We start from the raw sequence: 18,611 nt of genomic DNA on the forward strand, positions 1-18,611 counted from the left end.
CAAAGGTCTATGCTGAGGCAAATGCAAAAAAGTCCTTAACCTCTTCCTGGAATCGGAGAATTCCTGGCCTTGCCATTTGAAATGCTCTCTCATGGAGTGAAGGGTCTCCCCAAAGGACAACTCTTCAGGGGGGGGAGGCAGAGGGAATAGATTCCTCTGCATCAGAATCCTCGTAGGCCAGAAAGGCCTCCTCCTGGTAATCTGAAAGGGCAGAGTCATCTGAGGCCTCGTCAGAGGACTGGGGATCTGTCTGCTCAACCCTGGGCCTTTTGCCTGGAGGAGGTTGAGAGCCCCTGTCTGGGTGTGGCTGAGAGCCCCTGATTAAAGAGATAAGGTCCTCAGCTAAGCTTAACATTTGTTAACCTGTAGAAGATCCCTGAGGAATAGCCTTGGGAGGGAGAGATTTTGGCTGTTTAGCAGCTTTAGCACGAGTAAAAGCCTTAATGGACATGGATACAGGAGGCCTGGCTGCCCCACGTGCTGGGGTAGTTTTATCCACAGAAATGGTGTCTGATATCTCCGGAGCACCGGTTTCAGAAGGTAATTCTAAGACCGACCCAGTGGAAGCCTCCGGTACCGGCTGTGCGGTGTCATCGGCCGGAATCGGTAGAGATTCGGTTTCAGCAGAGACCGAGACACTAGCGGTAGGCCTGGGCGTGGAGTCGGCCGGAACCGCGGACCGCGTGTGTCGGTCCTTCTCCTTAAGTTTTTTGGGTAAATGAGCTGTCGGAAGCTCCGATGGCATTTTATAACATTAAATTTGCCCAAAATATTACTCTACAAACTCTGCCCGACGCCTAAGAGTGCGTCTATTGAAGGAAGCACAGGCTGTACAGGCCGAGACGTCGTGGTCTGGGCCTAGGCAAGGTAAGCTGTAAGAGTGGAAATCCTTATGAGGTATTTGTTTCCCACATTTTAAACAATTAACTTTAACCGTTTGATCTGACATCGGCTGAGGCAAGAAAGAGTCCCCAACGGGGTACTTAGCTTTTTTGAAGACTTCGGTAGCTGAAATCACAGGAGCTGGCCAACCGGCACTTGCGAACTGCTTCTGCTTCGGGCACCACGTGGCAAGAAAGACTGAGGAAGATGGCGTCGGCTGACGCTTTTATACCCCAGGCGCTCTGACGTCGGGGAAAAGGGCGACATCAGCCGACGCCGGACCCAGACTTTGGAATCCGGCCGACCGAAGGGCTGCCTGAGACAGGACAACCCATATGTAAGGACTGCAGATGCATCCTTGAAGGACATCAGCATATTACCTTCAGGATTAAGAATATAAAGAGTAGTTTTAGTTATGGTTTTGGCCATTGTGATATAGAGAGAGGTGGCTGAAGAGAGGACACTTATAAAGGAGAGATGTGTGAGATGGAAAGGGTGTTAGGGTTGGTGATGGGACAAATCCAGTGTGATTTAAAGTAATATTTGACCTTGGTTTTGAATACAGTTAGTGAAGGTTCTACGGTCAGGTCTGGTGGTAGTGAGTTCCATATCTTTCCGACAGAGTTAGCAAAGAGTCTCACCAGCATGGCTGAATTTTACTGTTTGAACTAGGAGTTTGGTGGAAGAACAGAGTGGTCAACTGTTGCTGTAGGGGCAGATTAAATTTTTTAGGGCAGGGGTATTTTCTGGCCGGTGGAGGATTTTATGGGCAACTATGAGCTGGTTGAGTTGCAGAAGGTGAGGTAGTTCGAGCCAGCCTACGAGATTTTAGGCTGTTGCAGTGGTGGGTTTGGTTGTGTGCGCCAGTGGCAAATCTGGCAATATGGTTGTAACAAGATGATAATTTATTGAGATCAGTTTTGCATAGGTAAGAGAAGCGGAGAAGCATAGAGAAGGGTACATATTAGATGGGAGCAGGCGATTGCAATTCTTGCGGGTGGGGTGAGGAATGATTTGATCCTATAGAGAGAGAGACAAGCTTTTTAATGATGGTTTTTATAGTTTGATTGATGTGCATGTCGAATTTTAGATTATCAATTGTGACACCAAGAGTTTAGTTTGAGTATCGGGGGAGATAATGGTCCCATAAGTAGCTGTTCTACTAAAGGTTGGCGAGGCGGACCTACTCGTAGGGGAGAAGAGGAGTAACTTTGTTTTTGTTTGGATTTAGTATTAGATGCTGGTTTAGTAGCCATTTTTCAACCAAGTTAAAGGTATCTTGGGTTATTGTGGCAAGATTTGTTGGGTTGGTGGCAGAACAAATCAAGGTGGAGTCGTCTACATATTGAATGCAGGCAGCCTCCTGTATGATTGTGCTAACTTCCTTTTATAAAGATGGAGAAGAAAAGGGGAAGGGGACCAACTATTGAGCCCTGGGGCACTCCTAGTCTGATGGGGAGGCAAGAGGATAGTTTACCCTGCCACAGGACAGCTTGCTGCCTGCCGTGTAGGTAGGAATCAAACCACAGGAGTGCCTGATTGTCTAATGTGAAGGCCTTCAAGATATTCATTAGTATTTTGTGATCAACCATGTCAAAAGCCTTGGAGAGGTCTAGGAAGAGTGCAGAGGTAAGTTTGTTAATGTTATGGTTGTGGTTTATAATGTTAGTAAAAGAGAGGAGGGCTGCTGTAGTGCTGTGATTTGGCCTAAAGCCATGTTGAGAGCTGGACAGTAGTTTGTTCTGTTTGAGATGTTTCATGAGTTGAATATGAACACACTTCTCCATAATTTTAGCTAGTGGAGACAAAATAGCTATGGGCCTGTAGTTAGTTCAGTGGAAAGTACAGTTGTGTACACTTACCATAAATGTAGATGTTAGAGTGTCTTCACTGTTACAGTCATGACTGTAGGGTTCTCCCCTGCCGGCAGGCAGTCGCCGGCCAGAATCCCAAAGTCTGTGTCCGGCGTCGGCTGCTCAGCCATGCTCCCTGACGTCAGAGCGCCAGGAGTACAAAGCAGACAGCCGACGCCATGTTCTCCAGTTTTTCTTGCCCCAGATGTCAGGTGTTCCAAAATGAGTAAGATCCCATACCCTTTGCAAAAACACCTCAGAAGAAGGGTGAAGAAGGGAACTACACAAAAGAAAAAATAAGAGGGGACAGGAGGGAGGGTAACCCAGACTGCAACAGTGAAGACACTCGAACATCTACATTTATGGTAAGTGCACACAACTGTACTATGTTCATCGTGTTTCACTGTTGCAGTCATGACTGTAGGGTTGAATCCCAAAGCAGAATAAAAGGGAGGTGGTCATAAAGTAGAGGGGGCGGCTAAAAGGCCCTGCAAGACTGCAGAAGCAAAGCCTGCCCTAGACTTAGAGTAGAGAGGTAGATTGTAGTGCTTAGAAAAAGTATGCACTGAACTCCAAGTTGCAAAATGTCTTTGGTAGGAATTCCCCTGAGGAAGGCAGCTGAAGTGGCAGCAGCTCTGGTAGAGTGAGTCCTTATACTCCCTGGGATTTACTTTCCATGGTGTGAATAACAAAATCTGATTCCATGAGCAATCCATTTTGAAATGGTCTGTTTTGAAATGGCTTTACCTTGGGAACTTGAAGCATAGGAAACAAACAATTGTTCTGATTTCCTGATGTCCTTGGTTCTGTCCAGGTAAAAACGTAGTTGACTGTGTACATCCAAGGAATGCAAGATCCTTTCCCCCTTATTTTGTAGATTAGTGAAAAAGGTTGGCAGGTGAATAGTTTGATTTAAAGCCACTTTGGAAACCACCTTAGGCATAAAAGTAGGATTAGTCCTTAAAGACACCCTATCTTGATGAAAAATAATATAAGGTTCCACAGTCATGAGAGCTTGCAACTCCGAAACTCTCCTGGCAGAGGTCAGAGCCAACAGGATGGCTGTCTTCCAAGATAAAAGCTTGATGTCAGATGTGGCAGCAGGCTCAAAAGGAGGTAAGGTGAGTTTTTCCAGAACAAAGTTGAGATCCCAGGCAGGAATGGGTGGAGATCTAGGGGGCCATAAGTTCTTAGCTCCTCTGAGAAACTGTCTCATGAGCTGGTGGGAAAAGACTGGAGGGTCTGTATTATAATGAGCAGAAACAGCAGAGGCATGTATCTTTATGGAAGAAAAAGAGAGACACTTATGTAAGACGTCCGTCAGGTAAAGTAAAATCAGAGGAATGTCAGGAATAAGAGGGTCCGAATCCTGAGCCTGCATCCAGGTGCAAAATCTTTTCCATTTTCCTGCATAAGATTTTCTAGTGCTAGGCCGTTTGGCTTCTAAAATGACATCCATAACCTGCTTGGGTAGGAGAGAATGAATCCTAGACCTTGGATTAACCAGGCCGCCAGGTTGAGAGTTTTGACATGGGAGTGCAGAACCTGACCCTGGAGTTGGGACAGAAGGTTCGGAGTCTGTGGTAAAACCCAAAGGGGCTCCAGAGAAAGGTTTTTCAGTGTTTGGTACCAAAACTGTCAAGGCCAATTTGGGGCCAGCAAAATTATCATCTTGGGCTTGTCCTGTTTGATCTTTAATAACACCCGTGGAAGAAGAGGTAGAGGCGGGAAGGCATACCCCGAGAGGTTTCTCCAACTGAATGATAGTGCATCCACTTCCCAAGCTAGTTCGTGGAATGTCCTGGTGCAAAAAATCTGTAGTTGATGATTGAGGTGGGATGCAAAGAGGTCTATGTGAGGACATCCCCAGACTGCTGTAATCATCTTGAATATTTCAGTGTCCAGCATCCATTCGTGTGGGTCCGACAGGTTTCTGCTCAGACTGTCTTGCCAGGTAGTTTTGCTTCCCTGGTAGAAACTGAGCTTGAAGTTCCAATTTGCAAGCTAGAACTGTGTTCCACAGATTCATGGCTAGTCTGCAAAGGGGATAGGAATGTGATCCCCCTTGCTTGTTTATGTACCACATAACTGTGGTGTTGTCTGTCTGTATCAGTAGTTGCCCTGGTTGTAGAAGATTCCTGAAGGCCAATAGAGCGTTCTGAACGGCTAGCATTTCCTTTAAATTGATATGCAGGAGCTTCTGATCCTTTGTCCAAAGGCCCCGCAGACAGTTGCCCTGCAAATGGGCTCCCCATGCATAATCTGAGGCGTCCGTGGTTAGTATCTGACTGGCTGGAGGCAGATTGAAAGGTTTCCCTTTGTTTAGAGTATATGCCTTGGACCACCAAAGGAATTCCTTTTGAAGACAAGGCAGGATGGTGATCTGTATGTCTAAACTGTGGCAATGCTGAGACCATACACTTTTTAGGTACCACTGTATTTTCCTCATACGTAGTCTTGCATATGGTATGAGAAGGATACAGGAGGCCATGTAACCCAAAGCCTGCAGGAATTTCCTTGCAGATAGCGGAGTTAATGTTGCCAAGGTTTTGAAAGTTGAAGCCAGCTGTAATTGTTTTTCGTATGTCAGAAATGCCATCTGGGTTGTTGTGTTTAGAAGAGCACCCAGAAAAGTTATCTGTTGCGAGGGTGTCATATTTGACTTTTTTATGTTTACAGTGAATCCCAGGAACTTGAGAAGTTTCTGAACAAATTCTAGATGCTGGAGTAAGACCTCCTTGCTGTCTGCCTGGATAAGACAATCGTCCAGATAAGGGTAAATTTGAATTCCCTTGAGTCTGCAATAAGCTACTACTGGAGCCAGGCACTTGAAGACCCTGGGGCAGTAGACAATCCAAAGGGCAGCGCAGAGAATTGATAATGCCTCGATCCGGCTTTGAACCCGAGGTATTTTCTGCACTCCTGCCTGATGGGAATGTATAAATAAGCATACTTTAAATCCAAAGTTACCATCCATGCATTTTTGGTCAGCATTGGGAATAGCTGCTGTTGAGTAAGCATCTTGAATTTTGGTATTTGGAGAAAAGTGTTTAAGACTGACAGATCCAGAATGGGTCTCCATGAATTTTGCTTTCTGGGGACTAGAAAGAGCCTTGAGTAAAAACCTTGTCCCATTTCTGAAAGTGGAACCAGTTCTATGGCTTTCATAGCCAAGAGGGCTTCCACCTGGTTTAAGGCATCTAACCATTGATGTTTTGGTAGATCTGGCCATCCGCTTGGTCTTGGTAGGGTATGAAAATGGAATTTGTAACCTCTTGAAACCACATCCAGAACCCACTTGTCTTGGGTTATGAGAGTCCAATTTAGGTGAAAAAGAGAAAGTTTTCCTCCGAGAGGGGTTTCCAGGCAAGAAGTTCCTGCAGCCCAACAGAGGGAGTCATTGAGCCTGTTTTCTATGAGCTTGCGGCCTGTCCTCTCCTCCCCTAGGGGTGGAAGCAGTCCACTGTCTTGGTCTATAAGAGGCTTGCGTTTGAGGCCTTCCTCGGGAGCGTCTGTATCTACCCCTCTGAGGCCTGTCTGAATTGGGAAAGGACCAATTTTTTGTAGGCCAATTTCTACTAAATCTGGGTGGCTGTACATGTAAGAAATCCTTAACAGTTTGCATGGATTTTGCCTTGTCCTCCATCTTCTTTATCACCTCTTCAGCCTTAGATCCAAACAAAACATTATGCTGAACATGCGCATCCAATAACTTAGCTTTTACTTTATCTGGCAAGTTTGGTTCCTTTAACCAAGCATGCCTTCTAATGACTGTACCAGAGGCAGCAGCCCTACAAGAAGCCTCCAAGGCATCAAATCCACAGTGTAAACCATGCTTCCCAACTTGTTCAGTGGCATGCATTAAGTCATGTAATTCCTTATCATCTGCACAGGTGGAAATGGAAGTTAGCTTTTGTTTCAAAACAGACAGAAGGAATTGCTGGTATTTCAGCATATGAAATTGACAGTTTAAAAAGTAGCTGAAGTGTACACTTTTTTGCCCCATCTTTCTAAAGATCTGGAATCCTTCTCAGTGGGAATGGGGTTTTTAGCAGAAGCGGCCTTAACCCCCTTAGGGTCCTGAGAAATGGTTTCAGGATCAGCAGTAGAGTTCTTGTATAAAAACTGGTGGGAATCAGGAACCCTATAATATCTGTCTGGCTTAACAGGAGCTGGAGGAAAAGAGTCAGGAGTTAAGTTAGCCTCCGAAAAAGCATCATCCACAATATCCAAAATAGGAGGAATAGCCAGGGGGCTATGTTGGGGAAGAAGAAGAAAATCCCTTAGTCTTTTCTTAGATTCCGAGTGTCCTGTCCTTCCCAGTGAAAATGTTCCCTCATTTCATGCACAGTTTCCCCAAAAGAGAAATACTCAGGGGGAGAAGCTGAAGGAATGGATTCCTCAGCATCAGAATCCTCAAAGAGGGAAAGAATATTCCTGGTCAGAAGAAGAAACAGAAGCCTGATCAGAGGAGTCATAATACACTTCCTGCCTTGACCTTTTATCTGGAGGGGGTTGTGAACCCCTAATCATAGTAAGCAAGTCCTGCGCCATCTTAAGTAACTGTTTCTGAGACTTGGGTGCCGGATCAGAAGAGGCCTGGGCTGCAGTCTTTGATTTGGAAGGAGTCTTTGCCTTTGGCTTTGCCTTTATTAGAAGCTGAGTAGGCCTGAAAACCCCTTTGGAAGCCGGTACCTGCACAGCGGCTCCGGACCCATCCGAAGGAGCATTGTCCGAAGGTCCTGCAACAGAAATATTCAAAGGCCTAGTTGGCTCCTCGTGGGAGTCCGTTTCGGCCATTGGTTCCGAAATGGCCGACGGCAGGGGCTGCAAAAGTGCCTCACTGACAACGGCCGAACCTGAAGCTGGCTCTGCTTGTACAACATCGTCTGATTTGAACCTCGGAGGCCTGTCTTTATCCTTGTGTCGTTTGTGAACTCCGGTAGCTGGAACCGTATCTGACAACATTTTGTAATTAAAACGCCTACCGAAGTAATGAAATGCAAAATCGTACCTTCGTTTAATCGTACGTTGATTGAATCTAGCACAAAACCAACAACTAGCTACATCGTGGTCAGGGCCTAAGAAAGGAATACAGTATCAATGAAAATCCTTATGAGGTATTTGCTTCCCACATGAAATACAATTATTAACTTTTTCTGACAAACGACTGGAGCAAGAAAAAAAGTTTCCCCAACGGGGTACTTAGCTTTGAGTAGGAGAAGAAAGTCTTCGAACTAAAGTAAGTTTATAAAAAACTGTCAGGAGTCAGCCAACCGGCACTTGCGAACTGCTATCACCGCACGGCAAGAAAGACTGGAGAACATGGCGTCAGCTGTCAGCTTTGTACTCCTGGCGCTCTGACGTCAGGGAGCATGGCTGAGCAGCCGACGCCGGACCCAGACTTTGGGATTCTGGCCGACCGAGGACTGCCTGCCGGCAGGGGAGAACCCTACAGTCATGACTGCAACAGTGAAACACGATGAACATCTGCCCCCCTCATGAAGAGGTATGACATGTGAGATTTTCCATATGGCAGGGATGGAGGCTTCCGATACAATTCGGTTGATTAGAACTAAGATGGGGTATGCAAACGCATCTGCTGCCTTTTGTAGGTAGTTAGCTGGGAGAAGGTCAGCTGCCAGAGTGGTGGGTCTTAGTTTCCTGAGCAGGGCCTTAATGAGGTGAGTGGACACTGGTTGGAAGGTAAAGGATGTATTGGTAGTATTTGGATTAGAGCAGGTGGGACTGAGCTGGCTAGCCAATGATTGGATAGTTTCAGTGAAGGTTTTAAAAGAGTTAGCTATATCCTCTGGAGATTTTTGTTTGGTGGCAAAGGGGGGTGGAGGAGTGAATGAATTCCTGCCCAGAATTTTTGTGGGTTGTTCTGGTGTACTTGCTGTAGTTTATGGTAGTAATTCTTTTTATCTATACTTATAAATTTTTTGGCATCATTGCTGGTCTAAATTTAAGTTGGTCTGTCAAGGTTTTGGTTGTGTGATAGATGGCCCTTGCTTTACTCCAGAGTGCGACTTTAGATTTTGCATCTTTAGTAAGTAAAGGTGCAACACTTACCTTGGTTCTAATGGTGTGTGTGGACGCATGATAATGGAGTACAGTGAGGAATTTGGTGTTAAAGTGACAGCTTCATCTAGGGGGAGGTATTTTAGGGGTGACCAGTTACATATCTTTAGTTCACTGCTAAACTTGTTGAGATCAAAGTTTTTGTTGCTTCTTACATTTTTATAGGTGGGATGGTAGCAGAAGCTAACCTTACGTTTGAGTATATAGGTGAGGCAATGATCACTTAGATCGACAGGTAGGGTGCCTGATATATAGAGATGTGGGGAGTTGTAGACTAGCATCCAATCCAGGGTACTGTCTTTATTTTGTGATTTACTTGACCTAGTGGGTGAGGATATGGTTTGGGTAAATCCATGAAGGTTTGCATGGGTTGTGGAGATTTAGAGGAGCAGGCACTCCAGTTTATAATGAATGAGCGATTCAGATACCTAATGAAGGATCCAGGCATCCCACAACACACTAAGCACAACTAGTCGATCCATGAAGTCAGTGACCCTGACATTCCAGTGACTACACAAGTAGTCTACATAAGGAGCCTGTGGCCCTGAATTTCAAATGCTATGCCAACGACACTGCACAACAGTGGCTGGCCAAAAACAGCCACAGAGTAAGCAGCTCCAACAGTGCCCACAGAATACATTTCATAAAAAAATACACACTGTGCAATTCAGACTTCTTCCAAAAATCAAAACATTTATTAATGGATTTTAGGAAAAACCTGAACTGCAGCATTTCTTTGGAGGCATGGCGAAGGATACAAGTGTTGGCAATCACGCTATCAAACAAAAGAAACACAAGTATATAAATTATATGAGAATAAAGAATAGTTGATAAAAATCTTACCATAACCATAGATGTTCTTCTCTTCTATGTTGTGGTATTCTTCACATGTAGGGGAAGTCCTCTGACCAAACGACCAGACATCCAGCCAGCAAACGACTTTTAGCTGGGTTCAGGCGTGTAGATCGCGAGACAAATGCCCGTGATCTACATTGCCGAAACTAGAAGGCCGCAGCACCACTAAACCGTAGAGCGGTGCTGCCGAAAGGCAGATACACCTTGGAAAGCTACGGCGGTAGGAAAACTTACAAAATGCAGACGGCCCCTAAAGCAAACACGCAGGCTGTCAAAATACAGTGTACACGGCCGGCAAATACACACTGATCGAGAAGACAAACGGCACAACGGTAGTGCTACAAAAGTGATGCAAAAACATAAATGCAACTATTACTTACTGTCACAGCCACTGTTGTCCACGCAAACGGTCCCCGAGAAGCAGGAAGTAAACTCCACATCAACTACAGTAAAACACAGTACAGCTTACCCTGAGAAATGGTGAATAGAATACTAGGTCATGTGTTAGGCTATACCCTTGTCAATACCCCACACACACTACAACCTAGTAAAAAACAGTTTGTGCACTAGTAGGAAGCATGTCACAGCAGGAGGGCTGTAGCATAGGACAAACCCAAATATGAGGCATGCCTGCAACAAACAGTACCTATCCTGTTAGAGCCCGAGTGCAGTGTTAGGTGTGAACATGCCAACCTGGTAAAGCATGTAATACTAACCCAGTAGCAGGAGATATAGTAGCAGTAACCCAGCTCCCACTCCACATCAGTGTAAGTCATGCAGGTCTTGCCAAACCCGTCCAGTTGTCCCTGCTACAGGAGTGTAGACAAGTACGCAGTCCCATGCAGGCAGACAAGGGTGCAACACAGAGGTATCTCCCTATGTAACATCTGTCACTGAAACTGGGACCGGGCCCTACACCCTTATTAGCCAGCAGCAACAACTGGGAGTTAAAGTGGGCCAGTGCAGTACACTCAGAACCTGTGCTGTAATTAGGCTTTGTGGACACCTACCAGATTTCAAGCATATGGCAACTCCAGGGCTGCGTTAACTGCAGACATTGAAACCATAGCAGAGAGGCAGTCAGAGACGGGTGGAGTGTACAAAGCTGTACAGGGCCACTATGACAGTCAGTGCTAATACACACGGTGCAAGACAAGGAGGTGTAAAGCGAGTAAACCACTGTCGAAGGGACTTGCTCAGAGGCTGGTTGTATATCCCGTACCAAGCTAGTTTGGCTGTGATGGATTCTGAGAGGCAGTCAACAAGTGCTGCTACCATGCTGGAATCTATGTAACTGTATAGCCGCGGTCTGCTTGGCAACAGATACAGCACAGTGCACAGCCAACGTGGCAAACCAATGCTGGTAGTGGAGGGGTACCTCTAGCATTTGGAACGTGAGGCACCACCAAAACGGTACTGGGCATGTATCGAGTGGAGAGTAAAGGCATGCAGAGGACATGCCATCACTGTTCGCCAGGAAGAGGGTGAAGAATTGCTAAAAATCACTGCCACACCAGCACGGCCCGGATCCAACAATGGCCCAAGTGGCTGCACTGCGAGCAGAACTGCGGCAGAGGGCTGAAACTGGTAATGAATTGCCAAGCTTGGTAATGCTGACTGTCCTAGGCACAGCAGATGACAACGTACTACAGGAGATGCCTTGTCGTGCAACCCTTCGACGAAGCATTACCAGGGTACGGCAGCAGGCACGGGCATCCAGGGCTACACCTCCTGCAACACTTGCAGATATTGATGTCAGCCAGTATCCACGCCGTAGTGGCAGCTTCATCCTCCGTAGAAGGTCGGATATGGATGGTACAGCTTCCTTGGTACTACTTACTACCACACAGAGGTCCGACATCATTCTTGGTGATGGCACCTTTCCCACACGGGCTGATAGATGTCGCCAGCTATATACATTACATGGCTGTATTGGCACCCCCACCTCAACAAGGATCGTACCCCTGGTGTACTGTCTCATGACACGGAAGTCGGAGTCTGCATACACCACTTTGTGGGAGGTACTGAAGGGTATGGCTGCTGAACAGGGATGCACCTTCACTCCACAGTATATTATGACTGATTTTGAGAGGCAGCAATTCGTGCCAGCCGGAAGGCATTCCCTAGGAGTATTCTGAAGGGATGCCTATTCCATTTTGCACAGATCATCTGACGCCAGATCCAGCATCACCACCTTGTCGCCCTCTATGGCACGGACACTTTCTCTATTGCCATCCGCAAGCTAATAGTGTTGGCATTCCTACAATTGGATGATGTTGTCCCTGCATTACTGGACATTGTGGCTTCCTTACCGGAATATGCTCAGCCAACTGGCATATTTCTAGACCATCATTATGTACGAGGCCGACCATGCAAGTATGCATCCCGCTGTTCAGTACATACATGAATGCCATTGTCATACCCTTTGCGGTTTTGGAATGTGTCCGATGTCTCAGAAATGGACTTCCTGCATACTAACAACCAGGTGGAGGCGTGGCATCGTCGGCTGAAGGTATTACTGGGACGCCCTACTGTACATCTAGTCGACCTTGTGTGTGTTCTGCAGCAGGAGCAGAACTTGACGGATACCTGATGTGAATCTCTTCTGAGGGGGGTGCCTGTAACACCGCATAGGAAGGCTATAGTAAGGGAGCATCGCCTAAAGCACATTTTACAACATAAGTGTGACTACAGTGATGTGCAGGATTTCCTCCATGCTGTGGCACATTTCTACAAGTTGTGATACTGTCTGAGTTTAGTACGCACCAAGCACTACACACATCACATTGCGTATTCAATTAATAAAGGCTTTGCCCATAGTACACAGGTTCCATGGTACCACTTTCCTGCCCACGTGGCATGCTATGCCCGCCACATTTTCGACTAACTGTTGCACATGGAGGCTTCTAAGGGGGTGCACAGTGTATCACTTTGGGGTTTTGTATGTGCCACCTGTGGTTAGGGTGTAGGGGTTCCCTCAATTCTGACAGGGAATTGTCCACAGTCCTTTGTCACTGCAGCTAATTTGTCATCCTGCCATGTGTCCACATCCAGCTGTCTCACAGGTGGGTGTCACACTGCCTAGGTGCCTGAATCCCTTTTAGCTACTGCAAAGGTCCGTGGGACATCACACGTATGTACTGACGTTAGCCATAAAAGGAAGTCCGCATGTACAATCCTCAGAACTGTAATGCCCTAGAAGGAACACCAGACCTAAGGAACAATAATATATCATCCAAGGAAAGAAAGAAGATATAGGGGAAGGTTGGAAGGACAGAATACTGCAACATGGAAGATAAGGACATGTATGGTCATGTTAAGATTTTACACAACTATTCTATGCCCTTCTATTCAATGTTGCAGTATTCTTTATATGTGGAAGAATACCAAAGCTTAGTAGGAACCCTGGGAGGAGGACGGAGCAAGAGCTTTCAACAAAGCCATAAAGAACGGCTCTAGCAAACCCTGCTCTAGATCTAAAAATGCTGTCCAACTTGTTTGGAGAAAGTATGCACAGACCACCATGTAGCAGCCTCTAAAATAGAGTTAGTATCCAGGCCTTGAAAGAATGCACCTGAGGAAGTCATAGACCTAGTAGAGTGAGCCTTAACAGAGCCCTGTGATAAAAAGAAACAAATAGGTGATCAGACCTTCTAATAGCTTTAGTTTTATCCAAATAAAACCTGAGTCATCTATGCACATCCAAGGTGTGTAAGATCCTTTCACTGGAGGATGGAGGATAAGAGAAGAATGGGCTACTGAATAGAGTAAGAGACCACTCATTCACCACCTTGGGCACAAAAAGGATTGCTAAGCAAAGAGACCCTATCCTTGTGGAAGGCCAGGAAAGGTGGCAAAGCCAAAGCTGGAGTCTCAGAAACTCTCCTAGCAGAGGTTAAAGCTAAAAGAACTGTTTTCCTAGTACAAAACTTTAAAGAAGCTGATGCACCAAGTTCAAAAGGGGTCACAGTAAGCTTCTCTAAAACATCATTCAAATCCCAAGGAGGTGGAATTGGTTTCCTGGAAGGCTTAATGTGAAGGACACCTTTAAGAAAATATTTTACTTCCAAGGAAGCCAAAGGTGGAGATAATGGCAGACATGCAGAAATAGCTGATAAGTTAACTTTCACTGACAAGTAAGCCAGAACACTTTAAAAGCCTAACTCACACAAGAAAGAAAGAACTACTGGAACATCCACTGAGAATTTATCAATTTCGTAAGACACCAAATTGAAAACGTCCTCCATTTGAATAAGTAAGATTTTCTAGTACTAAGCTTCCTGGCCTACTTCATAACCCTAACCACTCCCTCTGAAAAAAGGTGCCTGAAAGAAATCAAAAATCACCCACAGGGTCAGTTGTAGGACAGGCAAATGAGGATGAAGTAGAGATCCCTCGTCTTGTGTGAGCAGGTCCACTCTGAGGTAACTTGTGAAGATTGCCCTTGGCTAAATGCAGAAGATGGAACCAATGCTGTCTTGACCAAGAGAGAGTCACCAAGATTTTGGATTTGTAAATGAGGAAAGGGGGAACACGGAAAGAAACACCCCCTTCCATGAAAAATAAAGGGTATCCACCTTCCAAGCCAGAGGATGACAGAGTCTGGAACAAAATAGAGGAAGCTGTCTGTTCAGAGGGGAGACAAACAGATGCAGTAGAGATGTAACCCAACAGTGGAACAAGTCCAAAAACACATTTCTGCAAAGCATCTATTCGTGGGATTGAGTCATGGACCTGTTTAATGAGTCTCCCACAATATTTTGAGCAGATGGGATATAAACTGCTTGAAGATTCGCCTTGTAGTGAACTGCCAAATCCCATCCCATGAGAGCTGACCTGCAAAGAAAGTAAGACTCTGTTCCCCATCCCACACCATCCTAGCTTGTTGACATAACAGAGAAAGTACAGTTTTGTACCTACCATAAATGTAGATGTTAGAGTGTTCATCCTGCTGCAGTCATCACACTTGGGTTATCCTGTCGTCAGGCGGTCCCGCAGTCAGACGGATTTCCAAAGTCTTGGTCCGATGTCGGTTGCTGTCGCCTCATCCCTGACGTCAGTGCACCAGGGGTACATATATTGCAACCGACCCCATTTTCTTCAGTTTTTCTTGCCCCAGATGTCAGGTGCCCCCAAAAAGGTGATCCAAATTAGTACCAAAAGGTGTGAACACTGTACAAACACAAAATCCCTTCAGCTATAAGCAAATACATCAGAAAGGCATAGCAAAGATTTAGCCAATAGATCAGAGGGGTTGGAGGGAGGGTAACCTGGACTGCAGCAGGGTGAATACTCGAACATCTACATTTATGGTAGGTACAAAACTGTACTATGTTCATCGTGTTACCCTGCTGCAGTCATCACACTTGGGTTGAGTACCAAAGCTAAGGTAGGGTGGAGGCATCATAGAGGGTTAGTGGAGGCAATGAGGCCCTGCAGAACTGCAGTGGCGAAGCCTGCCCTGGACTTAGAATAAAGAGGTAAGTGATAGTGTTTGGTGAAGGTGTGTACAGAACTCCAAGTTGCAGCTTCTAAAATTTCCTTGGTAGGAACCCCCCCTGAGAAAGGCTGTAGAGGTTGCTGTTGCCCTGGTAGAGTGGGATCTAATGGTAGGAGGAACTGGTTTCCTATGATGGGTATAGCAGAATCGTATGCAATGGCCTATCCATTTAGAAATGGTTTGCTTGGATATGGCCCTCCCTTGAGGAAGCTGTAGCATAGGAAACAAAGAGCTGATCAGTTTTTCTGAAAGCCTTAGTTTTATCAAAGTAGTAACGAAGCTGCCTGTGAATGTCCAAGGAATGCAGGAGTCTCTCACCTTTGTTCTGTGGACTGGGGAAGAAAGTGGGTAGGTGGATGGTTTGATTTAAAGCTACACTGGAAACCACCTTAGGCATGAAGGAAGGATTAGTTTGTAGAGAAACTCTGTCTTGATGAAAAATAAGAAAAGGTTCCACTGCCATAAGTGCCTGTAATTCTGAGACTCTCCTAGCAGAAGTTATTGCCAGGAGCAGGGCAGTCTTCCAGGATAGGAACTGAAGGTCTGCAGAAAAAGCTGGTTCAAAGGGAGGTAGCGTTAGTTTTTCCAGAACAAAGTTGAGGTCCCATGTTGGTGTAGGGGCTCTTCTAGGTGGTCTAATGTTTTTTGCCCCTCTGAGGAACTGCCTTAGAAGAGGATTTGAAAATAAAGGTAGATTCGTGTCGTAGTAAGCTGAAATAGCTGAAGCATGGATTTTAATGGAGGAGAAGGAAAGTCCTTTATGCAACATCTCAGCTAAATACTGCAGAATGTGAGGCATATGAGGCTGAGTTGCGTCTTGGCCTTTAGCTTGGTTCCAAGCACAAAACCTTTTCCATTTGTCCGAGTAAGCCTTCCTGGTGCTTGGCCTCCTGGCCTCTAGAATAACATCCAGTACTGCTTGTGAAAGAGGGGCTGGTGGGATGCTTAATTGATTTGCCATGCAGCCAGGTTTAAGGTGTTGATCTGGCTGTGTAGAATCTGCTTGTCTTGCTGCGTGATCAAATGAGGTATTTGAGGCAATATCCATGGTGGGCTGTGAGCCATATTCTTCAATAGCGGGTACCAGTGCTGGCGTAGCCAATCTGGGGCTATGAGAATCAGTCGAGGTTTCTCCTTTTTGACCTTCAAAAGAACCTTTGTGAGAAGAGGTAATGGAGGAAAGGCATATGCTGTCAGGTTTTTCCAACTGAAGGAGAGAGCGTCCACTTTCCAAGCTTGATGGTGGAATGTCCTTGTGCAAAATTTTGCCAGCTGGTAGTTCTGAGGACTGGCAAACAGGTCTATATTTGCTAGACCCCATCTTTGAGTTATCATTGTAAATATTTGTGGGTCTAGCTTCCACTAGTGGGGATCTTTCAGGTTTCTGCTTAGGTCGTCTGCCAATGTGTTTTTCTGTCCTGGCAGGAATTGAGCTTGTAACTGGACTTGGTAGGCCAGAGCTGTATTCCATAAGATTATTGCTTGCCTGCAAAGAGGGTAGGAATGTGTGCCCCCTTGTTTATGTACCACATTACTGTGGTGTTGTCAGTCTTTATTGCAAGTTGTCCTGCCTGTAGTAGATCCTTGAAGGCTGTCAGAGCTTTCTGTACAGCTAGCATTTCTTTTTGGTTTATGTGCAGTTTTCTTTGTTCTGCAGTCCATAGGCCTTGAATGCAAAGCCCTGCCATGTGTGCCCCCCAGGCATAGTCTGAAGCATCTGTTGTGATAGTTTGCCTGGGTGGGGGCAAGGTGAAAGACTGACCCTTGAGGTGACATGCCTGTGCCCACCATAGAAATTCCTGTTGAAGGCAGGGAATGAGAGATATCACTGTGTCCAAGCTGTGGCTGTGTTGAGACCATACGCTTTTTAGGTACCACTGTAATTTCCTCATATGCAGTTTTGCAAATGGTGTTATCAGAATGCAAGATGCCATGAAGCCCAAAGCCTGCAGAATTTTTCTTGCAGTTAATTGGGTCTTTGTTGCCATTGTCTTGAAATATTGAGTCAGTTGTAATTGCTTGTCTGGTGTAAGATAAGCCTTCTGGGCCGTTGTGTCCAAGCTGGCACTCAGGAATGTCATTTTTTGAGAGGGTACTAGTTTTGACTTCTTTTCGTTTACTGTGTACCCCAGACAATTTAGTAGATGCTTCACAAAAGTCAGATGTTGTAAGAGAATGTCTTATCTTTCTGCTTGGATGAGACAGTCCAGATATGGATATATTTGAATTCCTCTGTCTGCAGTATGCAATTACTGATGCCAGGCATTTTGTGAATACTCTGGGCGCAGTAGATAAGCCAAAGGGCAGTGCAGAGAATTGATAATGGGTTGAACCTGCAATGAAACGGAGGTATCTTCTGCAACTCTGTCTGATAGGGACATGCAGGTATGCCTCCTTGAGGTCCAACGTTACCAGCCATGCTTCCTTGCCCAACATGGGAAGTAGCTGCTGTAGTGTTAGCATCTTGAATTTGGGAACTTGTAAGTAAGTGTTTAGAATTGAAAGGTCCAGAATTGGTCTCCAAGAATTTTCTTTTCTGGGTACTAGGAAGAGTCTTGAGTAAAATCCTTGGCCTTGCTCTTGAGTTGTTACCCTTTGAATGGCTCTCATGGCCATGAGAGCTGTAATTTGTTTTTGAGCCTCTGCCCTTTGATTTTGTGGCAGGTTTGGCATTCCTCTTTTTATTGGCAAGGTGTGAAAGTGGAATCTGTATCCTCGTAAAATTATGTCTAGAACCCATTTGTCCTTTGTGACCATGTGCCAGTTGTCTGCAAATAGTGCTATTTTCCCTACCAAGGGGGCTGACAAAAGAGCTTTGTTTGGCCAGCTGAGGTGCAAGTTCATTGAGTTTGCCTTCTGGTGGCTTGAGACCTGTCTTCTCCCTTCTGGGTTGGAGTGCCACATTGGTGAGGCTTATACGGAGCTTGTGGTTGTCCTCTGCCCCTTGGGCGCCTGTATTTACCCCTCTGAGGCCTGTCAGTGGCTGGAAAGGACCAATTTTTTATTGGCCAGTTTCTGCTGAAGCAAGGGGGTTGTACTTGGAGGAAATCTTCGACTGTCTGCATTGATTTCGCCTTATCTTCCATTTTCTTTAAAACTTCTTCTGCTTTAACACCAAAAAGAACATTCTGCTGTAAGGGAGCATCTATTAGTTTTGCTTTAACATGATCAGGCAGATTTTGTTCCTTTAACCAGGCATGCCTACGTATAACTGATCCAGTGACAGCTGCTCTGCAGGAGGCCTCTAAAGAATCAAACCCACATGGTAAGGTATGTTTGCCCACCTGCTCGGTGGCGTGCAACAAATCCTGTACATCTTTCATTTCAGATTGTTGAGGTAGGGTGTTTATCTTTTGTTTTAAATGAGAGATCAGAAATTGCTGATACTTAAGCATATGAAATTGACAGTTTAGTGCTCTCATAGCTAGAGTGGCTGA

General features: G+C 45.6%; 1 protein-coding gene across 1 annotated transcript in view; it reads right to left on the reverse strand.

Moving 5' to 3' along the window:
• The window catches only part of NUP188 (nucleoporin 188), a 3,305,077-nt gene that overhangs the window by 2,921,681 nt on the left and 364,785 nt on the right, over positions 1–18,611 (reverse strand). The window lies entirely within an intron of this gene.

Source organism: Protopterus annectens, chromosome 16.part0, assembly GCF_019279795.1.
Source record: "Protopterus annectens isolate FY-2018-M chromosome 16.part0, PAN1.0, whole genome shotgun sequence".
In the NCBI taxonomy this organism is placed as follows: domain Eukaryota; kingdom Metazoa; phylum Chordata; order Ceratodontiformes; family Protopteridae; genus Protopterus; species Protopterus annectens.